At 39.5% G+C, this 24,847-nt stretch overlaps 1 protein-coding gene and 1 pseudogene across 2 annotated transcripts in view; one reads left to right on the forward strand and one right to left on the reverse strand.

The window, feature by feature from the left end:
• KCNIP4 (potassium voltage-gated channel interacting protein 4) overlaps positions 1–24,847 on the reverse strand; it is a 1,193,829-nt gene that overhangs the window by 993,381 nt on the left and 175,601 nt on the right. The gene's annotated exons all lie outside the window — the stretch shown is intronic.
• LOC125093584 (vacuolar protein sorting-associated protein 4B-like) lies at positions 21,027–23,919 on the forward strand (annotated as a pseudogene).

Raw genomic sequence — 24,847 nt, forward strand, 5'->3', positions numbered from 1 at the left:
GTGTTGCTGACTGAAAAAATAAAAAGTCAGGGACACAGAATCCAGCTGTTAATATCCAGATCCTGGGTTTTTATGGCATTCTTCATATCTGAGGAGAGCAGCAGATAGAAGGTATCAAAGACAAGAAAACCAATTGTAGTTATTTCGGTGATAAACACAGCTCAGTATGCTCTTAGAAAATTCAAGGGACACCTGGGTGGTGAAGTCCATTGAGCATCTGAATCTTGGTTTTGGCTCAGGTCGTGATCTCGAGGTTGTGAGATCAAGACCCACATAAGTCTCCATGCTTAGCGTGGCACCTGCTTCAGATTCTCTTTCCCTCTCCCCTGCTGTTCATGTTCTCTCTCTCTCTCTGTAAAATAAATAAATCTTTAAAAAATTAAAAAGAATTCAAGATTGTCATAACTGCTACAATTATTCAATTCTTTTTTTTAATTTTTTTAAGATTTTTATTTATTTGACAGACAGATCACAAGTAGACAGAGAGGCAGGCAGAGAGAGGGGAGGAGGAGGCAGGCTCCCTGCTGAGCAGAGAGCCCGATGTGAGGCTCAATCCCAGGACCCTGAGATCATGACCTGAGCCGAAGGCAGAAGCTTTAACCACTGAGCCACCCAGGCGCCCCCAATTATTCAATTCTTAAGCAGGTTTGTTGTATCATTCAAAAACCTGAATTTATGACTCAATTGTGAATCTTCTTATGCAGTAAAAATATTACCTATATTTGATAATGATTTCAAACCCTGTCTCATGAAATTAATCTCATACAAACATGTTTTTAAAATTAAATGGAAGGTATGATCACAGCTCCTGGCATTCTTGTTTTCTACCTCAGGAGAGCAGAAAGCAAGACTCATTCCTCTGTACTCATTCCCAAAAGGCAATCTATAGTGAACTTAATTGATGATGGGGAATCAATGGTGTTCCTAACAAAAAAATCAGAGAGCAAATTACTTCTCCACAGCCCACCTCCTCAAAGACCATTTTATCAAGATTGGGTCATCTGCTCTGTGATCACAACTGACTTTCAGTGGAATCACACTATCTTGATGGCTGTCACTGTTCTCCCCAGTTCTCTTTGATATTCAAATAGAGAATCAATGTTTCAAGTGCCGTTCCCTCTTGACTCTGACCTTATTGCCCTCTCCCACTCAATACCACCCACCCAACATGCAAGTGAAAGTGATTATGGAAAAGAACTTGAAGCCCTGCAGAACTTCTCTCCATCTTCCCCTATTATTTCAGACCACCACCCACTCTTGGGTAGTCAGTGCCATATTCACCTGATGAGGGCCTTCCTTCCTCACCCAACTTCTGTTTATGTCTGGATCCACATCTCCCACACTGCCCTCCACACTTGCTATGCTGCCGTCACAATGAGGCCTTGTGCCATCTCCCGCTCTGGGACTTATGAGTAGAAAGAATAGCTCTTTTCTACATGCCCTTAGATTACACTTCTTAACACTTCATATTTCCTATTTAGAGGCTAAGTTTCCTAAGGCTGGGATACTATAGTCCACCTCAATACCCCTACATACGCATAAAAACAGCACATAGAATGTACCTGAAACAAATTTATTTATTTTTAAAAATTTATTTATTTTAGAGAGAGAGCAAGAGTGTGCTCAAGGTGGGGGATGGGCAAAAGAAGAGGGAGACAAGTAGACTTCCCACAGAGCAGGTAGCCCAACACAGGGCATGATTCCAGGACCCTGAGATCATGACCTGAGCCAAAATCAAGAGTCAGGTGTTTAACCAACTGAGCCACCCAGGTACCCTATTTTTGTTTGTTTGTTTGTTTGTTTTTTATGAGAGAGAGCATATGTGTGCACAAGCAGGGTGGGGGGCAGAGGGGAGAAGGGGCAGAGGGAGAGAGAGAATCTTAAGCAGGCTCCATGCCCACTGTGGAGCCCAACACAACGCTTGATCTCACAACCCTGAGATACTGATATGAGCTGAAATGAAGAGTTGGATGCTTAACCTACTGAGCCAGATGCCTCTGAAACAGCTTTACATATAAGCTAATGGAACCAAAACCTGAGCTAATTTGCCAATCCATAGCATAACACATATTGTTTAAATTCTCCATGCTTCATTGTTTATGGGGTACAAAACTGTTCAAAGCAGCATCAAGGATCAAATTATATGAAGTATATGAATATGTTTCATACACTCTATAGGATCTTATAAATGAAACAACTATGATCTTTTTTATTTAAAGATATTCTATTGACTCACCAAAGTACACCCAATTTATTGATCCTTGATGGGAGTAGACACAGTAATCACCTTACAGGGTGTGTTCCATAGAATTTTAAGGCCTTGAGGCACCCGGGTGGCTCAGTGATCAAACGTTTTCCTTTGGCTCAGGTCATGATTCCAGCGTCCTGGGATCGAGCCCTGCATGGGGTTCCCTGCTCAGTGGGAAGCCTCCTTCTCCTTCTCCCACTCCCCCTGCTTGTGTTCTCTCTCTTACTCTCTCTCTCTCTCAAATAAATAAATAAATAAAATCTTTAAAGAAGAAAGAAAGAAAGAAAAGAAGAAAGAAAGAAAAGAAAAGAAAAGAAAAGAAAAGAAAAGAAGAAAGAAAGAAAGAAAGAAAGAAAGAAAGAAAGAAAGAAAGAAAAAGAAAAGGAAAGAAAAAAAACTTTAAGGCCTCATACATTTTCCAGGGCTGCTGACCCAATCTGAACAAGAAAATGAGGAGGGAAAGAAGCCAAAATAAAGAGGTATGATGCTCATGTGAAGGAAAATGTCCATATTGATTTCAGAACACAAAGATTCCCATCACCACACTAAGAGTCACCACCAGCTCTGTAGTTCCCTCAGATGTCCCTCCTCAACCTCTAGGTCTGAGACTGCTGGGAATCAGGACACAGGGCTTGAGTCTGATAATCATTCTACTACCCACGAAGTAAGGCATTGGCATCCTTTGAGAAAAGTGGCTAATTATAAATGTGTTTTCAAAATAAATATTACCATTTACTCAGCATTCACTCAGCATGAAGTATGCTACAATATTTCATATACATTGTTCTTGTCTAATCCTGTGTGCCGGGAGGTGCAAGACTGAGTCACAAACTTGTGGTTGCCCTGAGAAAGACAGTCTTTGAAAACAAACTATGGTTTCCAAATGTCCAGTACTGATTTATAGTTGAAACTATGAACTGAAGAGCAGAAAAATGGAGAAGACAGACTGCTGATGTTAACACCTCAAATTTACAATCCCCACAAAGGGCTAATGGACTCGGTTAGGTGGGGTACCCACACCTCCTAGTTACACAAGACTTTGGGCTTCTTTTATTACTTAAATCCACCCCTTTGCAGGCAGAAAGCACTCTCCTGGATGACAGTTCTGGGCAATACACTGGATTTCATTTTCTTCATGCTGTATTGCTGTCTGGTTGATTACCCAAGCAGAGTGAACAGAACCTGATCGAATTGAGCCTCTACAGAGGCAGGCCGGGCAGAGGGGATGTGAGCACAGACACCATAATAAGAAAGCCCTCAGCCAAACCCAGGATACAGGACACCATACAGAACAAACGTCCTGTTTCTCAAACAAAAAAATCAATGGCTTTAATAAAAAAGAAAAAGGAGCAAGCATGATACATTAAAAGACTGGGGAAAATAGCAGCCAAATGCAATAAAAAAGGTTTCTTTGGACTCTGATGTAAATAAACACACTATTAAAAGAATTCTTGAGATAACTTGGGGAAATATAAATAGGAAAATAACAGATTGAGTAATAAACTTTTTAAAGGAATTATTATTAATTGTGATAAGGGTGACCATGGCATGATCTTTATGTATAAACCTGTTCTTATCAACTGGAGACACATATGTAGGAATTTGTAGGAGATAAGGATTATGTCTAACATTTATTTTAAAATATGATCAGCGCCCGCCCCCCATAAATTAATAGATGAAACAAGTTTGGCAAATTGTTGATAACTGTCACAGCTAGGATACATGAGGTTTATTATACTCCTCACTTTCATTGGTTTATATTTGAAATTTTCATAACAAAAAGCTTTAAGAAAAGTAAATGAATTGATTCTTTTTTATCTCAAAAACGGACATTTGCACCTGTCAGGTAATGTGTCCAAGTTTTATAAATCTCCAGATCCATTTAGATTCATATGAAATCATGATTGGGGTGAACACAGGGATGGAAAAAGCAAGTGGAGCCATGAGAATAAGGAGCCTGAGGGAGAGAGGGTATTAACAGAACATCAGATGGAACAATCAATAATTATATACATAGGCACAATATGAAAGATGTTAATGAACTCCAAGTATGAGAAGCTCAGGGAAAAGGTGACAAAACTACTAATAGAAAATAACAGTCTGGGGTGCATGGGCGGTTCAGTTGGTTAAAGCCTCTGCCTTCGGCTCAGGTCATGATCCCAGGGTCCTGGAATCGAGCCCCGCATCGGGCTATCTGTTTAGCAGGGAGCCTGCTTCCTTCTCTCTCTCTCTGCCTATCTCTCTGCCTACTTGTGATCTCTGTCTGTCAAATAAATAAATAAAATCTTAAAAAAAAAAAGAAAAAGAAAAAGAAAATAACACTCTGGTGGCATAGCCCCCTTCTTCCTTCAAGACCCATCTCTAAAGTTACAGATCTGTGTGGCTTTTGCTAATTCCCCAAAGCCGTAAACTGCTCCCTGTCTGAGATTTCACGAAGCTTTATTCATACTCTTCTGTTTTTCTTTTACACTTTACAATGGAAGAGATATTGACTAGCTCAAGCCTTGGAATGTGGTGCATGGACTTGCTTAAGAAATATAAGCATATATGTGTATGTGTTCCTTATGATTTTTGACAAACAAGATCATCCTGTTTGCAAATAAACTTTTATTTCTGTTCTTCCAAAAAAAAAAAAAAAAGGCACCCATAGTAGAAGATATAAATGGATGGATGATAGATGTATGGGCACTGGAGAAGGGATAAGAAAGGGAGGGAGGGGAAAAAAGAAACGAGTATTATTCCCTCCTAAGGAGAAAAACCACTGGCGTCAAAGTATGGGGACCCATGTTTAAGAGAAGACTTCAGGGGAAAAAATCCCAAACCAATCAGAATCAGATACATGGCTTTCCTTAGTAGCCTACTACCAGGAATTTGTTTGCTCTGTTTTGTTTTAGCTAGACTAAGTCCACACATTCTCTTTGTGCAAGTAATTCATCAAATATGCCAGGCTAGAAACAGCTGAGATTTTTTCACTCTCTCCCTGAGAAAAGAAATTTTACATTGAGCTATCACGTGCATAGTTATTTTTATTTGACTTTGTTGAAACACCCCTGGTGCACAGCATGTTGAATACTTTATTGACCATAAAATGTGCTGCTGCAATTAGAGGTTATTTTTTCCAAGCATTTGCCTTTCTGGAGGCATTTGGAGCTCATTCCCATTCATCAGTTTTTCTAGGATGTTTGCAATTTAGCAACATGGAGTTGGAAATTTAGTTAAATATCTAGCTTCTTTGAGGGAGTGTTTCCAGAATCTGCAATTAAACAGTGCAAGGTAAAGTATGGTGGAGTTCCTAATACTTACATCATCAAGAAAGGTCTTTCACACTAGCTAAGACACTAAGATCCTACAAAATGTACATTATGTAAATCAGAAGAAAATCTACTTAAGAGACTGCCTTATAAATCATTCAGCTATGTCGAGCAGTCCCTGGGTACAAAAGATGCTAGTTAATCCTCAAGTTATTTTCGAAGTGAGCATTTCTTTTTGGCATCACCAGGGAAAAAGAGCATAGACGTCATGGCAGAAACCAGGTTTAAACAGCATGAACTTTCAGATCTCATACCTTAAACACAGGCTTCGGAACTAGGAACTGAAGACACACAAAAAACTATATTCTGCAAGTTGAAGGGCTGGACACATGTGTTCACCAATAAATATTCATTGAGTGCATAAAAGGAAGAATTCTTTCTGTTCTTCAGGGAATATGGCCAGACTGTTCTTGCAAGCTAATGGCAAATCAGAATGGAATGCCTGAGCCAGGACAGAACTGAAACCTATGACCTTTATATCCCTCTTTGTATATTTCCCTCCCTGTGTCCCCAACCAGGTTAGTGGGAGAGACCAGAACTCGTCTTTAGGTCTCCGGATCTACCCATGTTTTTTTGTTTGTTTGTTTGTTTGTTTGTTTGTTTGTTTTTTCAGTAGATTACACAGCTGCTTTGCAGGAAACTTCTCATTGGAGTATTGTTTCTCTTCTGAAACCAGAGTCAAGTTGATGCCAAGAGCCTTTGGGTCTATCCCTCTGATGACATTCTGATGAGGTGGGACAGGTGCACTGGGGACAGCCCCATGCAGGGCTTCCTAATCTCCTCCCTATTCCCTACATCTTCTGACCCTCTCATTCCGCCATGGTTATCAGGAAAATAGAGACCCCATGACCTACTGCTTAGTTGCACCGAATACCTATCCAGCCTTGTGTGTGCTGGTGATCCTGCAGGGAACAAAGCACAAAGGTCCCCTCTTCCGAGGGAACCCCTATTTTGGTGACTTCAAATGAGCATCAATGGACATACAATTTCAATTATGCAAGATTAACAAGTCGCAGATATCTGCTATACAACATTAAGCTGTAGTTAACAATACTGCATCATACACCCAAACATCTATTAAATGCAGATCTGTTAAGTGTACTTATCACAATAAAATACATGCACACATACACACAGTAAATGGGTGTGCAGTAAAGCTTGCATCTGCCCCTAACAGTCATGTTGCAAAGTACTCTAGACTGTGTTTTTTGCCCCTAACTCTCGCAAAAATGTTTCTTTCCAGTGTCCTCGCAAAAATGTTTCTTTCCAGTGTCTGCTCAGCTGAGATCTACTAAGGGAAGCTTCCCCTAGTCACTTTTTAAAAAAATGTCCCTCCCCACTTCATCATTTGTCCACTCCTACACTGTATCTATGACTCTAACCGTGCTTTATTTTTTCTATTCAGCCCCTCCCTCTACCTAACACAAGTTTACTTATTTATTAGTTGATTATGTCTTCCTTTTCTTAGAACATAAACTCTCAGGGCAGGAAACAGTCAATTCACCCCCAAGTCTGTGGCACAATAAGGCTCAATAAACATTTGTTGAAAGAATGAATGTATGAATAACCATGAGCATTGGTCTGACCTTTATTCCATTTATAGATGAAGCCAAGACTTACTGAGGATAAGACATTTGCCCAGCATCATTGTACTGATAAATACTGAAGCCTCAGCTCAGACCAGGTCTTGGAGAATAGAAAACCTGTCCTCTTGATCACTGCTCCAAATCATCCTGTTTTACAGAACCATTTCCTCCACACACTGAATACCTGAAGCTTCCCTAAGCCTCACCTTCCCTGGATGGGATGAAGACACTAAAGAGAAGACACTATAAATTGTCTCCTAAGCAATTTATAGGAGAAGGCAATGACAAAAGTGCAAATGTCATCTGGAGAAACTTTTGAATAAAACAGAAGACAGTATCATCTTGTACAGAGTCAACATAAAAGTAAGTGCTATTGAGGAAAAGTGGGAAGAATGAAAACTTTCTAAGAGTCAAGAACAGGTGTTAATCTGCTCTCTCTCTCAACCTCAGTTTTCATATCTATAAAGTGAGAATAATGTCTACCCGTCTCCAACCCAAGGCTACTGGCAGAAGGAAGTGAGATAATGAATGTAAACTTTCTAGCACAAATTCAAGAAGAATAAGGGACTCATTTTGCCACAGTAGTTAAATAAGTCCTCAGTAAAGAGACAATATACAAATTATACAAATACAATAAACAAAATTCAGTCTTTGTTATTCATCTAGGAATGATTCACAAAACAAAACAAAACAACAACAACAAAAACCAAAAAACAGCAAAGAGAACAGTGCTGAGCACCTCAAAGGAACATAAAGCCTTTCTCCAGAGCCCCTGCAACTGGAGAAAAAGGGATAGGTGGCAATCACAACCACTGGTCTCTAACCTCACAGAAGATGCTCCAAATTTACTTGCTGAAATCAATTGATCAGGATGGTAGTAGCATCCAAATATTGATCTGGATATAACTAACAAACTTCCCAAACAGTCTTAAGGAAATCATCTAATCACTCACTAGTCAAATATCTGGTTGAACTATCTAGAGTTAATGAAAGATCTTTAATGAAAGTATTGGTTGGAGTGCTTGCTTAGTTCAGTCAGTGAAACATCTGATTTCAGCTCAAGTCATGATCTCAGGGTCAGGAGATCGAGCCCTGAATCGAGCTCTGTGCTTAGCTTGGAATCTACCTAAGACTCTCTCTGCCCCTCAAGTTAGTAAGTAAGTAAGTAAGTAAGCAAATGTATGTATGTATGTACGTATGTACTGGTAACATTCAGTGCATATCCACCAAAAGCTCTTCATTTTAATTTGCATTAATACAATTCTCAGGAAAAAAAACTGCTAATGTTCTAGCTCTGATGTGGTCTTATACATTCATTATCTCACAATTTCTTTAGTTGTTGATAGCAGAGTAATGATCTTATGTTATGGTTGAATTGATACAATATATTGTATTTCTACCTTAGATTGTATTAGAAGCTATAAATGGCTCCATCACCTCTAAAACAGCCTTGGGAATGCAACACATTTTTAACTTTATGGGCCTCTCTTGTTAGAGTCAGATTATCTGCTTGACAACCAAAAAACTCTGTATACCTTAAAGGGATATCCACTGACATACTGTAGCTTAAAACATGGATTTTTCTCTATTTCTTTCTCAATTCTCAGAGAAATTAAAAAATATTTCTCCTTCTATTCGGTCAGTTTGGAATCTCCGGATTGTTGGTTTCAGTTTTTGTTATATGTTATTTTTTTAATGCCTCCAAGTAGATAGCATTTAAAATAGTTGAGCTAAGTATTATAAGGAATATCTTTCAACTTTGCATTCTCTCTATCATTTGAAAATTGTGTTTATTAGTTTCATAACTATCTGACCACTTTAGGAGAGACACAAATTTGCTTTGGTATTTCTGAATTACTCCTGAAATTATTCTTTTTTAAATATATTTTATTTTTTTATTTTCAGCATAACAGTATTCCTTGTTTTTGCACCACACCCAGTGCTCCATGCAATCCGTGCCCTCTCCAATACCCACCACCTGGTTCCCCCAACCTCCCACCCCCCGCCAGCTTCAAACCCCTCAGATTGTTTTTCAGAGTCCATAGTCTCTCATTGTTCACCTCCCCTTCCAATTTCCCCCAACTCCCTTCTCCTCTCTAACTCCCCTTGTCCTCCATGCTATTTGTTATGCTCCACAAATAAGTGAAACCATATGATAATTGACTCTCTCTGCTTGACTTATTCCACTCAGCATCATCTCTTCCAGTCCCGTCCATGTTGCTACAAAAGTTGGGTATTCATCCTTTCTGATGGAGGCATAATACTCCATAGTGTATATGGACCACATCTTCCTTATCCATCCTGAAATTATTCTTTACCCTTAAAAGCAAATCAATGAGAGCTTCAGAAATCTGTCAACTGTTGTTAGGGATACTGAAACGCAAATGTAAATTCACCTTGCAAGGAAGGAAATTAGAAGAAAATCATCCAGGACACTTCTTTGTGTAGGTTAGATCACTGCCAAAAAGGAAAATCAATTCATGCATGGATGGGAAGCTAATAACAATCAAGAACCTATATGCAAATATTATCTTCCCTAAGAGAGCACTTTACAATGGAATCACAGTCTTTACCATGACATAAACTGCCCTCTCAACATACTGTCTGAATACAATGGTTAATTGCCATTTCCCTTTTGTGGAGACTCAGCTACTTCCTAACAGACTAGGCAGAAGACTTGGAACCAATAGTCAAGGGGTTTTATTCTGGCTTCAACTACTGCCAGCGATACCCATATCTCTTATCTGAACTTTCTCTTTTGACCTATAAAGTGAAACTAATGATCTTTGTCACATAATCTGTCACTATGTTCAATAAATGTTGAAGTCTGGTCTAGTCTACAAGTGTCTAGTCTACTAGTCTACAAATAAATGACTTCTTAGGGAAACCAACCAAGGAATAGATCAAACTTCCAACAGTTTGAGACTGTTTGGGGACTCTTTGTAGTCACAGGTGAGGTCAGTCAGTATTGGGATGGTCTCTTTGCATTGGTTTGAGACTCTTAACTACTAAGTGTATGTCCTTATGCAAGTCATCTGACATCAATGTGCTATATTTTCCTCCTCTGCAAAATTAGGCTAGTAGGACAGACTCCCTAATTTTACCATTAGAAATAAATTCAAAAAGTGTGTACTTCACAGAAAGCAAGGCATATAGGAAACTGGCTAATAAAAATTTACTGTTACTGATATTTTAAATAAGAAGAATATGCAACATGTATTCAATAAAAATTTTAGGAGGCACTCTGGGTCCCAGATACTGTGCTAGGAAGAGGAGATACCGTGGTCAGTAAGACAACAAGTTCTCTGCTCTTAGGAATCTATTTCCTAGCAAAGAATGATAGGACAATGTTGATGATGTCAACAGTGCTCTGAAGACTATAAAAAAAAAAAAAAAACAATGCAAAGAGAAATTAGCTGTGAAGGTGTGTGTGCAGGGTCATATTGGAGGGTGTATGTTTAGGAGGTAGTTTAAAAATAGGATAATTACAGAATGTCTAAGGCAAATAAGTTCTGAGCTCTGACCTAAAGGATAAGTAGCCAGCTGTTCACCATGCTGATGTCTGTAGGACTCCAGCATGTGATTATTCAAGATGCCTTTTCGGACCTTCTACAATCTTTCGATTCTGTAAACCCAGTACAAAATAGGATCTGGATTTCAACATGTATATTTTATTTACTTTGCTTTACTATACTGATACATAACCATCTAAAAGGGAGGACTTTAACCCCATCATGTTCTTGGGAATTGAGGTTTCTCAGCTACTAGACTGATCGGCCGGGTGACAGTGGACTCATTCCTGAAGTGACCGAAATCTGTTACTTCGTCTATAAAATAGTCCTGAAACAATCAGTTATGGAATGGTTCTGGCAAAATGCCTGGTGCAGAAGAGACCTTCAAAATGGTAATTACCATCACTTTCTAGTGAAGAACTATGGCCTCCTAGCAATGTGATCTTGGGGAAGTTGTGTCAATTCACTGAACCTCAGTTTCTTAATCTTAGATGGGGCTGATGATAATAATAATAATCCCCACTTACTAGACGCGTGTGAGAAATGAACAGAGTTGTATACAGCACTGTGAGTAGGCCCCAGCACAGTGTAAAACTCAGTAAGCATTCTTTATCACTGCCACCCATGACGTTAACATCCAGCATAACAGATTATAATCACTGGCTCACAAACAACTGTGAAAGAAAAATCAGTGCTGTTGACTTAAAAAATATGATGGGCTAAGTTGTCCATGTGCAAATCTTACCAAATACTAAGAACAATAACTTGCACCATTCTTGCATCTTCTAGAGATTTTAAAATATTAAATTTCTCAGCATGATGATGTGGTCAGTGAGTAAGAACCTTAGCTTTGGATAATTCTTCCCTTTTTGGTGGACTTACACATTGGCCTAAGATTGAGTCTTATTACCCCCAAACAGGTCTTCAGTCAACACTGGCTGTATTTATGTGCTGTTTACAAGTCACCTATGTGATTTTACTCAGTAGTGATTATCTTCAAAAATGAAAGCATCCAACACAATCTTCTTAGTTTTACACTATTGAGGCACACAAATCTTTTTTAAAGAATCATAGGATATTTAATTTAAAAGATCCATTGACATGGTTTTGCCCAAGGAGAGGTATCACACTACTTTTCACGGATATCAGTAATTGATCAAGATTCTTGATCCCTGAGCTGATCCAGAGTGTGGCTTCCACACTGAGTTCTACAAGGTCATTCCCAAGCAAACATCCTGTCACTCAGGGGACCTACTGACCAGCCCTCATCTAGGCTCAGCTTCTCATGTTAGAGTTGACTTCTGAGAAGTCTGAAGTCCTCAGGGGTGAACCTACTTTCAAAGACCTGGAACAGCAACCTAAGTTTCCAGAATCCTCACACCCATGTTCTTGCCACCACTCCTTGTAACCTGCCACTAAAATGCCTGCATAGACAGGGCTGTGGACCTGGCAACAGTGGATTTGCAAGACAGGCTGACATCCTCATCCTTCACCTTGGCTTGACTTTCACATGCTCTCCCTTAAGATCCCTGCTCTTCATTCTTCATTCTCCTTTCTAACAATGTTCAGCAACATAAATACCCTGTCACATCTAACCTGAAAAAGGGAGGATTACATACAGGCCTTAAACAAATCTACTCAAGAACAGTCTCCTACCAACTGCAGGGTTGAATAGCAACAACATGAAGATGCCCTCACCCACCGCCTTGCTCCTCGTCTCCATTACTCATGGTTGTCTTGGCTGAAAAATGTAGCTCACTTCCTCCCCCGCCCACATGCTTCCTTTCCTAATATTTCACACACATAGCCCAAACTTCACCAATGTCAATGACTAGAATTTAGTGGCTCAATGAATCAGTGTGAAGATCTTTAATGTTTTTCTGGTGCTCATAATAAAATATGGCAGCACAGGGAAAATTCTAGTAGCAACTCTTCTATTAAAATGGGTGAAAACATACCACACCCAAATACTAATGGTACAAGTTATTAACAATGGGGAAAACTGGCTTAAATTCAATCTTCAAGTAATTACACATCTTTTTTAAAGGACTATTCTAAATTCGTTAAACAAATAGGAAAATGATGGGCTTTTGAGATTGACTTTATTTATATATGTATACGTGTGTGTGTGTATAATTGATATATATATAAGTTTTGCCAGAAGCATAGTAAAGTGAAATAAAGAAGTAGGAGGCATGAACTATAACAACTATTTTAGTTGTTAAGAGTGCCTTATAAGCTTTCAACAATATAACTTCCACATGGAAGCAGGGCAGTTGTTAGGATGGGATCCATAACCTTTCTTTGTGTACTTTTCTTAAATGCCCAACTGAGGTTTGTTCAGTGAACAAATAAAAATAATCCAAATTTTGGAGAAAAAGATATGCATTAATTGTAATTGCTGAAAATTGGATTCAACCTATAAAGCCAAAGAAAATGATCTATTCACTCAGTAGGAAACTGTACAGCCATTAAATGATCTCTTTCTCTTTCTTTGCAGTAAGCTTATAAGAAAATGGAAAACATAAAATTCTTATGTTCAAATAAAAATGAAAATTCAATATATATTAAAATAATTTATATAACAAAAACAAAAAAACCCACACATACACAGAGCAATACATCACAACATTAAAATTGAATGTGTCCTATAATGAGACTATCTAATTTTTAACTATTTCTTCCAGATTTATTTTTTTCCAAATTTGCTCCTATGGAGGAAATGGGAAAGAAAACAATGCTAGTAAAAAATAAATTCATTTTTTTAATACCTTACTTTCTAAATTAGAAGTCACCCAAAGGCTAAATGGGACACAGGATATTGTGGTTATACATACAAGTGGCTATCCATATGATGGATAGTTACAAAGCTATTTAACAATCACGGTTTGAGAAAAATGTTTAATGATGTAATTTTAAATGTAAAAATAGATTATAAATCTTTTATACAATAAGTCTCAAAATGACTGGTGGAAATACACTGAAACCACACTACCAGAAATAGAATATGGACTACATAGGTAATTTTAATTCTTCCACTAGCCACATTTTTAAAGCAATAAGAAACATTTATTATTTCTCTTCTCCTGCTGGGTTTAGGCTTTATTTGCTGTCCTTTTTCCACCTCCTTGAGGTATAAGGTTAGCTTGTGTATTTGAGACTTTTCTTTTTTCTTGAGAAAGGCCTATCACCCAGTAATTGCATTACTAGGTATTTACCCAAAGGATACAAACATTGTGATCTGAAGGGACACCTGCACCCAGTGTTTATAGCACCAATATCCACAATAGACAAACTATGGAAAGAGTTCAGATGTCCACTGACAGATGATCGGATAAAGATGTGGTTTACACTGAGATACCAGCTTACACCAGTTAGAATGGCCAAAATTAACAAGGCAGTAAACAACATGTGTTGGAGAGGATGTGGAGAAAGGGGAACCCTCTTATACTGTTGGTGGGAAAGCAAGTGGGTGCAGCCACTTTGGAGAACAGTGTGGAGATTCCTCAAGAAATTAAAAATAGAGCTTCCCTATGACCCTGCAATTGCACTAATGGGTATTTACCCCAAAGATAGCGATGTAGTGAAAAGAAGGGCCATCTGTACCCCAATGTTCATAGCAATGAAACATAGCAGCAATGGCCACAGTCGCTAAACTGTGGAAAGAGCCAAGATGCCCTTCAACAGATGAATGGATAAAGAAGATATGGTCCAGGGGCACCTGGGTGGCTCAGTGGGTTAAGCCGCTGCCTTCGGCTCAGGTCATGATCTCAGGGTCCTGGGATCGAGTCCCGCATCGGGCTCTCTGCTCGGCAGGGAGCCTGCTTCCCTCTCTCTCTCTCTCTCTCTCTGCCTGCCTCTCTGTCTACTTGTGATCTCTCTCTGTCAAATAAATAAATAAAATCTTAAAAAAAAAAAAAAGAAGATATGGTCCATATATACAATGGAGTATTATGCCTCCATCAGAAAGAATGAATACCCAACTTTTGTATAAACATGGACGGGCCTCAAGGAGATTATGCTGAGTGAAATAAGTCAAGCAGAGAGAGTCAATTATCACATGGTTTCACTTACTTATGGAGCATAAAGAATAACACAGAGGACATTGGGTGAAGGAGAGGAGAAGTGAATTTGGGGAAATTGGAAGGGGAGATGAACCATGAGAGACTGGACTCAGAGAAACAAACTGAGGGTTTTGGAGGTGAGGGAGGTGGGGGGTTGGGAGGGCCTAGTGGTGGGTATTAAGGAGGGCACGTATTGTATGGAGCACTGGGTGTGTGTATAAAAAGTGAATCTTGGAACACTGAAAAAATAAAATTAAATTTAAAAAAAGATGTGGTTTATATACACAGTGGAATATGACTCAGCCATCAAAAAGGATGGAATCTTGCCATTTGCAATGATGTAAATGGAACTGGAGGGTATTATGCTAAGCAAAATAACCCAGTCGGAGAAAGACAATTACCATATGGTTGCATGTATATGTGGAATTTAAGAAACAAAAGAGAGGATCACAGGGGAAGAGAAAGAAAAGTAAAATGGGATGAAATCAGAGAGGGAGACAAACCATAAGAGACTCTTAACTATAGGAAACAAACTGAGGGTTGCTGGAGGGGAGGTGGGCCAGGGGATGGGGTAACTGGAGGATGGCCATTAAGAAGGGTACGAAATTTAATGAGCACTGGGTGTTATATGCAACTGATGAATCACTGAAATATACCTCTGAAATTGATAATATACTGTATGTTAAGCAACTGAATTTAAATAAGATAAAAAATAAAGTGAAAAGAAACAGGTGACATTAATTTTTTTAAGTCTTTATTTATTTATTTTTCTATTTATTTATTTGTCAGAGAAAGAGATTGCTCAGAAACAGGGGGAGTGTTAGGGAGAGGGAAAAGCAGGCTCCCACCTGAGCAGGGAGGCCGATGTGGGGCTTGATCCCAGGACCCTGGGATCATGACCTGAGCCAAAGGCAGACACTTAACTGATGGAGCCACCCAGGCCCAGAAACAGGAGACACTAATTTTAATAACATTTTATTTAGTCCAGTATACCCAGAGTATTTTTTCAACATGTAATGGGTAAGAAAAAATTATTAGTGAGATACATCACATTTTTTTCTACAGTCTTTGAAACTAGCATGTGTACTTTATATTCATAACACATCTCAGTTCAGATCAACTACATTTCAAGTGCTCATTATCCACATGGACCCTACTACACAGCATCACAGCAGAGTGAAGCAGAGAAGGTTAGAAATTGTTGGCTTTTCTTATTAAGTTTAATCTATGAGCATGTGCTCTGTGTTTCCCCAAACTCTTATCCACGTGCTCACTAAGCAGTATTTAATCAACCTACCTACCTATCCATATGCACAAAGGAATGAAATATTTATATTTATATTATTTATATTTATATATAGATATATGTATATTACCATACAACCTTTATAATCCATCGCCCATGTTTAATGAGCATAAGTTTTCCTTGTCTTATGCCCCCAGTGGCTAGTACAACAGTATTAGATTCAGTATATCCTGGCTAGAATCAACTTAGGAAATACTAATGAAAAATAATTTTGAGCAAAACCAGCTGTGTTTCGTGAGGAGTCTCAGGGCAGAGCCAAGCATACGGTTCTTCAACCACAAACAGAAAACAAACAAGCAAGGGCAACACCATTTAATTGTATTCCAAAGTCGTAAAGCCTACCATAATAAACACTTTCCTATAAATCAAGATGGCATCCACTGGCCAACATTTAGACATGTGGTTAGAGTTACTAGTGGGCTGGGCAGTGAGATTCTTCCACCAGTAATCAAAACTTCTTCCCAGTACTGATTCTTCTTTCTTAGAATGAATGTTCACAAAGTCTACAAGAGTGACACGGGGAAGAGGACCACAGAAGGTTGGGGAAGGGTATAGAGAGAGCTGGAATTGGAAGGGGAGGATTCAAATGGTGATTTGAACTGTACTCTGATGGTCAAAGTCTATTATTCCCAGATGATTGACTGGAGAGAAGTCTTCCTGTTTAGGACAGCACTTGGTATACAATGAACACCTAATAATTGCTTCTAGAATGAATGGATGGATGGATGCACCATTGATCTAATCCCCTTACTTGTCAGGGCACTCAGGAACGCATCCCTAACAAAACAGTTAGGTCCACCCCTGATAACAATTCCTGAATTATGGTTGAGTTCACCCAAGTGAAATGAGAATAACATTGCCCAAATTATCTATTTCCATTACCATTGCAACTATTGTTTTTGACTGTGTGTCATGATAAACAAGGCCCATGGCTGTGTGGTTCTCTAATACAATAGCACACACCATCCAGTGTTATGATATACATAAGGTGCTGGTGATTATGGTCCCACATAGAGCCAAAATGGAATACTTGATCAGCCTAGGTGTAACTAAAAAATAAATGGGGCTTTGCTCTCTTACTACAATAAAGGCTTATATATATTTTTTTTCTTTTACTGAATAAAAAGAGCTGGTTTACATAAGAGACTCTTAATCTCTGGAAACTAACTGAGGGTTGCTGGGGGGTGAGGGGGTAGGGATAGGATGGCTGGGTGATGGACACTGAGGAGGGTATGTGTTATGGTGAGCACTGTGAATTGTGTAAGACTGATGAATCACAGACCTATACCCCTGAAACAAATAATACATTATATGTTAATAATAATTTTAAAAAGAGCTGGTTTAAATTTTGAACGTCAGCCACTGAACATATTCTATTGGCCCCTAAAAGCAACAGCTCATTCAGAAATATGGAGTGAAAGCCCAAGGCAGCCTCAAAAACTAAATTTACCATTTTTAAAAAGTATCTTCGTAGAGCCAGAGTATTAGTGGGAAGTGGTAGGTACAGAAAGGCTTGGGTCTGTAGCCTGAGCTGACTAACCTCCCCCAGTTATTTCTCTGCTCTGAATCTCAGTTTTCTCAGCAAAAGGAACTAATGGCAACTAAACTTGCACACTTGGTTATTTTGAGGGTTAAATAACATTAGTCAAGTGCTTTTTCTCCAGTGGATGCCAGATTTTTCATCTTGGGTTTGATGCATGCACCCTTCTTTTTGTTGAAAAACAAAAGGGGCAAAAAGGAAGAAAAACAATCTGATTTATCTAAAATTGTAAAATATCCCCAAGTTTGCTTTTTATGGTTTGAAAAAAGAACCTTGAGCCAAATTGCAGAATTTGGAAGCAGCCTGTGAGTTATAATAGGTTTGCTAGGAAATGGCTTGAGTGCCAGGAACTCTGGATCAGAGGAAAATTTATGCAATTAGATCATTTGGTCTAAATGAGATTATACATTTTAGTAATGAACAGTATGATTCTAAGGTAAAGCCAGGAGAGTGGGGGGTGGGGAGGGAACAGTAAGAAGAGATTCGATTTATTACAGAAACTTCACAGCCATGCAGAAATGGAAATCCTACATGTATGATAAGCAGGCATTTTCCATAATGGCTGCAGATAACAAATTATTTCAGACAACTGTGTGGAGTACAGAGAGGGTACAGACCAGCAATTTTAGGAACATGGCTATCATACCAGCCTGGAAGACAAACCTTGAAGTTCAGGAGAAGAGCAAAGGCAAAGATGCTAAAGGCAGCAATACTGAATGAGGGCCAATTAATGGCCTAAGTTTGCAACTCAGAAGAGGAATAAGACAAGTCCAGTGAGAAAGTAGGTAAGCAAGCTAGTCTGATTTGAAGAGAAGATAGAAGAGCCTCAGGCTATATCATGACACTAAGGCTTCAGTGTTTTCAGTGATTTATTTATATAAAAATGAAATAAAGTATGTTATATGTGCACCCATCGTTGGTGATAATTAATTCTATCTGGCCAGGATTAAAACAGTGAATACATCAACTACTGCCAACTCTTTCCCCGACTCCCAGAAGACAGTAAAAGGTGGCTGAATTTGCTCTTTAAAACTAACAAAAGCTTTCATGCAACACCCCTTACGTGACCAGACCAAAAAAAGCAGAGCTGCCCTTTCCACCCAAAGCCCAGATGATGAAGAGATGGAAAGACCTATTGGACCTTGCGTGCTTCTTGGGACTGGAGACCATCCAGGCCTCTTCTAGCCAGCCAAGCCTCCCTGCAAGGAGACAAGTGTTCAACATGGGCACTGCATAGACACTTGCAAAAGTCTGGGAAGAAGAGGTGGCTCTGGCAGTCCAATTCATAACCTCTTTGCTGCTATCATTGGAAGTTTTGCATTGAAACAGTAACTCTGGGAGGCCCATTTCACAGTTGTGCCTACTCATGACACAGCCTAGTGCTTCTCCTCCAAGTTAAGTTGAGCTACTAAGAGAGAATATAGGCTATGATTAGGACAGTCAACATAATAACAATATTAATAGGATTTTAAGATGGGGCATGTTATTGTTTCTGTTGTTTTACCATCAGGGGAATCTAATCTCTTTCATCTTGTACATTCACTTGAATGGCCTTGTTAATTATTTTTTTTTGTTGTTTGGCCTTGTTAATTATGCAAATGAATGCTCTCTGCTCTAGGAAAAGGCAATACATGACTCCATGTGTCTAATGTAAGATATAGGTTGTGTGTGTTTGTGTGTGTGTGTGTGTGTGTGTGTGAGCTCGCAGGAGCATGCTTGCGTTACTCAACAATAGCTATTTCATCCCATCATTACACAGTTGATCCCTGGGAAGAAGGTGGGCCATTCCTGAGTAAGGGGCTCCTTGCCAGAGGAATTACTCCCCCAGGGGGGTGGCATCAGGATGGTTCAGACATGGCCTCAGGGAAGGGCTCACACAGCAGCACAGCAGCTTGTTGACTCAGAGACCTTTGCACTGTGTGGGTGCAGACACAGAGCTGGTTTCCCAGCACCCAAGCGCTCTGGTGCTATTTCAAGAAGCAAGCTGGTCAGGAAAAAGCACAAAGTAAACCAGTGGCTGTCCATCCTCCAACGAGCCGTTTGCACCAGCGCCTCCATGTGGCAACAATGCATAAGCACAGCAGTGGACTAAGATTGTCTCCAGCTGGTTTTGCATGGGGTCTAACCTGTGGGCCAGGGTTCCTGGACTGTATAGGGATGAGAGGAGGGAACGGAAGGACAGGGAACCCCGGTGCCTTTCTGTTAATGGGGCAGGAGGTGATCCGAGCAATACATATTGTAAAAACTGAGAGACGTGATCATCATGTGTTGCCAGGTTTGTGAGAGGCCGTCCTTTTTTCTTTTTTCATTATTTATTATTTTTTTTTATTATGTTCAGTTAGCCAACATATAGTACATCATTAGTTTTTGATGTAGTGTTCAATGATTCATTAGTTGCCCATAACACCCAGTGCTCATCACCACACGTGCTGTCCTTTTTGCAATAAAATTAAAGCACTGTGCTTGGCAGGCATCTGTCCCATTGATTATCCCCATTATTACCCTCAGGGCAGTTTCAGTTACACCATTTTACAGAAGCAAAACTGAGGCCCAGAGAGTTTGAAGAATCTACCCCAAAGTCACCTAAGGCTGCAAGGCACCAAGAGGGACTCACATGCAAGGTCATTTGTCTTCAAAATCCTGGGCCTCCGATCCTTGTTCTTCCTGCCCTCCCCATGGTCTAAAAGCAAACGTTCCAGGTTTTCCTCTACTGCCATTGCTGCTAGTCTAAAGCTATGTGCTCAACTGGTAAATTAAAATCCCAAGTAACATATGACTTTGCTTAATTTCTCACAGTTCAATAAGATTGTACGGAAAGAAATTTTCCTTGTTGATCCTCCGGCAGCTTAGTAAATTGGAGAAAGTGAAGACTATTCTGATCTCATTTTAAAAGTGAGTTTTAAAAGTTTAAAAGTTCCTCATTTTAAAAGTGGGTGGCTCGGTGGGTTAAAGCCTCTGCCTTCGGCTCAGGTCACGATCTCAGGGTCCTGGAATCAAGCCCCGCATCCGGTTCTGTGCTCGGCGGGGAGCCTGTTCTCTCTCTCTCTCTCACTGCCTGCCTCTCTGCCTACTTGTGATCTCTGTCTGTCAAATAAATAAATAAATTAATTAAAAAATTAAAAAAATAAATAAATAAATAAATAAATATCTCAAAAAAAAAAAAAGAAGAAGAAATAAAGGTTTTAAAAAAATTAAAAAAAAAAAAAAATAAGGAAAAGCGGAAGTGCTGTAGCCAGAGGCGGGGCGAGAGCGCGGAGGGGCTTAGGGTTGCGGAAGTTTTGTGAGAAGGGTCGGGTAGTTCTCGGAGCGCCGTGTGGTTTTGGAACAAGTTCCAGGAAAGAATCCGCGGCTCGGGGTCCGAGAGCCACCAGCCTGCGCACGTTCCGCGCAGCACCGGGCGCGACTCGACGTTGCCGCTGTTGGCTTCCTCTGCCCTGGCTCTTCCCAGAGAATCGCCTAGATCTCCGCCATGACATCCACCTCGCCCAACCTCCAGAAAGCAATAGATCTTGCTGGCAAAGCAGCCCAGGAAGACAAAGCCGGGAACTATGAGGAAGCGCTTCAACTCTACCAACATGCCGTTCAGTATTTTCTTCATGTAGTTAAATATGAAGCGCAGGGTGATAAAGCCAAGCAAAGTATCAGGGCAAAGTGTACAGAATATCTTGATAGAGCAGAAAAACTAAAGGAGTACCTGAAAAAGAAAGAGAAAAATCCACAGAAACCAGTGAAAGAGGGACAGCCGAGTCCAGCTGATGAGAAGGGGAATGGCAGTGATGCGGAAGGAGAATCTGATGATCCTGAAAAAAAGAAACTACAGAATCAACTTCAAGGTCCCATTGTTATAGAGCGACCAAATGTGAAATGGAGTGATGTTGCTGGTCTCGAAGGAGCCAAAGAGGCACTTAAAGAGGCTGTGATATTGCCTATTAAATTCCCTCATCTTTTTACAGGCAAGAGAACACCTTGGAGGGGAATTCTGTTATTTGGGCCACCTGGAACAGGAAAGTCCTATTTAGCCAAAGCTGTAGCAACAGAAGCAAACAACTCAACATTTTTTTCAATATCTTCCTCTGACCTTGTCTCTAAGTGGCGAGGTGAAAGTGAAAAGTTAGTTAAGAACTTATTCCAACTTGCTAGAGAGAACAAACCTCCCATTATCTTCATTGATGAAATTGATTCCCTGTGCGGCTCAACAAGTGAAAATGAAAGCGAAGCCGCCCGTAGAATTAAGACGGAGTTCCTAGTTCAAATGCAAGGCGTTGGTGTAGACAGTGATGGAATTTTGGTTCTGGGAGCTACAAATATGCCGTGGGTTCTGGATTCTGCCGTTAGAAGATGATTTGAGAAACGAATTTATATTCCTTTGCCTGAGGCCCACGCCCGAGCAGCGATGTTGAAACTGCACCTGGGGACCACTCAGAACAGTCTCACAGAAACAGACTTCCGGGAACTCGGGAAGAAAACGGATGGTTATTCGGGGTAGGACCTAAGTATCATCGTGCGCGATGCACTTATGCAGCCTGTTCGAAAAGTGCAGTCAGCTACTCATTTTAAAAAGGTGCACAGGGGCGCCTGGGTGGCTCAGTGGGTTAAAGCCTCTGCCTTCGGCTCAGGTCATGATCCCAGGGTTCTGGGATCGAGCCCCACGTCGGGCTCTCTGCTTGGCAAGGAGCCTGCTTCCCTTTCTCTCTCTCTGCCTGCCTCTCTGCCTACTTGTAATCTGTCAAATAAATAAATAAATAATCTTTAAAAAAAAAAAAAAAAGGTGCACGGACCTTCACGAGCTGATCCCAACAAGATAGTAGATGATCTGCTAACACCCTGTTCTCCTGGTGACTCTGGTGCCATTGAAATGACATGGATGGATGTCCCTGGGGATCAACTTTTGGAGCCAGTTGTTTGCATGTCGGATATGTTACAGTCACTATCTAACACAAAACCCACAGTCAATGAACATGACTTGTTGAAGTTAAAGAAGTTTACAGAAGATTTTGGCCAAGAAGGCTAAACCAAAGACAACGAAGAAGACATTTACCATGTGTGTTCTTTCTTTCATAGGTACTTTTGCCTTTCTTGGATGGCATTCAGATTATTTCCAGTAAAACTCTTTTCCCGCTGGGAAATACCGATCTCACTCCAGAGTTCCTTTAATTTTATCCATATTTTTGTTCCATTACCAGTTAAATGCTCCTATTAACAAAAATTATAAAATAATGGATAATAAGGAAATGAGTGGTAAATGAATGGCAAAAAAATAGGAATTACCCAGAAGAGGATTAACATTGATTGAGATACCAGTATTTAGAATTGGTGGTATTTGCAAAGAGCATTTCTCTTTTTTTATATTCTTTTTCTTTTTTTCTTTTTAACCAAAATGTAACAGGCCTTATTTTATATTTTGAAAAATAATTCTTAATTCTCATCAATGCAAAATTTATTTACTTTATTAAAAATTTTTAAATGATAGAACCTTAATTCTCAGGGATGGGCGGTAAAACAGCGAAGAGCACTGTGATTGGGCTTGAAAGATTCTGAATTGTGTTCTAGCCGAGTCTCATTGAGTTTTGATAGGCTAACATTTTTCTTTGTGTAGATTTCAATAATTTCTTTAAAAGCAACAAGCTTCTATAGTTAATTAAATAATACCTTTCACTGTGCAATCTCAAAAGAAGGACTTTCTAAATTGGCGTTGTCTTCATCTTGAAGAAGAAAATTGTCTATTTCGGTGTCTTTTTATAGCATGATTGACCAAAACAGATGGCAAATAAATACATACTTTTTAAATAATTCTGTCATGAAATACTATAATGGGAACCTTTGCTAAAGGAATGGTCTCCCTTTGAATTATGGGAAATTTCTTGTGGGTGTGTGTGTACATCTATATATAAATAGAATTTTTTTTTTTTAATATAGGCTACCAAGGGTCTTGTCTTTTACCTTTTAAGTCCAGGGAAGTTTGTCTTTGCCACACATATGTTATCAAGTGTAATGATCTTGAAGCTTTAGAAATGAGCTAATGTCTCATTAAATAATAAAAAACAAACGTGGTATGTTATTTTAATATCTCCAAATAAATCTGAAGGTGTATGTTACACACTTTAGCGCAAACACTAAGTTGTGCCTTGTGCATTTGCATTGGCTCTATATGCAAAAGAATGATTCAGTTAGCTGGAATGAGGTAGATTCCTTAATGACTATAAAGTTCTACCTTGCAAATACTATAGAATAACTTGCATTTTAAAGTATATTTGCACATTTTACATATAATGCTTTATGGTTGCCTTTGAGTTTTCTGTACAGATTGTTTTTGTTGATACTAAATGGAAATCATAGGCCTGAAATCCACTGTTCTTATATGAAGTAAATTGATATAACAAAAAAAAATAAATAAAAATAAAAATAAAAAATTAAAAAATAAATAAATAAATAAATAAATAAAATAAAAGTGAGGAACAGAGACAGAGGGTAAGTTTTCCCTGAGTGGCGCTAATACGAAGAACTCGCAAGTCCCGTATCCTTTAAGGAAAATCTTGTTTCACCCCATGTAAACCACTGAGGGATAGAGGCCTACAGCCAGAAAGGGCAAGTTTTACTGATTCATTCATTTCACTTACGTAAATAAAAGTCATGGAGTGTCTACCATCTACTGTGCAGTATTCTGGGTGCTGAGATATAACAGTGATCCAAAGAAAGAGCCTGCCCTCCTGGGGATTGCATTCTAGTGAAAAAGACTGAAAATATACAATGACACAAACTTGGGGATCAAGTGTCAGGTGGTGACTACTGTGATAAAGAAAAATAAAGCCAAGTAAATGGACAAATTGGGGGGGAGGCGATGGGGGTGAGGCAGGGAATCTCTGTCCTCAGAGAGATGCCTGAGGAAAGGTAGGAGGGGAATGAGGGAGAAAACTCCAAGTGCCAACGTCCCAACGGAAGTATACTTTACGACAGAGGGAGGAGACCAGTGTGGCCACAACTGAGGGAGCAAGCTGAGGGATGACCCTAGGGCAGGGGAAGAAGCCAGATCACACCGGGCTTAACATGCCCTGGGGAGAAGGCTGGATTTGTCTCCTAAGAATGGTGAAAAGCCACAGAACGTTTGGAGCAGGGCTGGCAGAGTTGACCTACAGTTTAAAGGATAGTCCTTTGGCTATCCTTTGCAAAACGAAATGATATATCCTCAAATATATGAAACATTCATCATGGTTTTTCACCTGCCATTGAAAAAAATGTATACAGAGGGAGCTAAATAAACAGAGATTTGATTCAGAAATTGA

Source organism: Lutra lutra, chromosome 2, assembly GCF_902655055.1.
Source record: "Lutra lutra chromosome 2, mLutLut1.2, whole genome shotgun sequence".
Classification (NCBI taxonomy): Eukaryota; Metazoa; Chordata; class Mammalia; order Carnivora; family Mustelidae; genus Lutra; species Lutra lutra.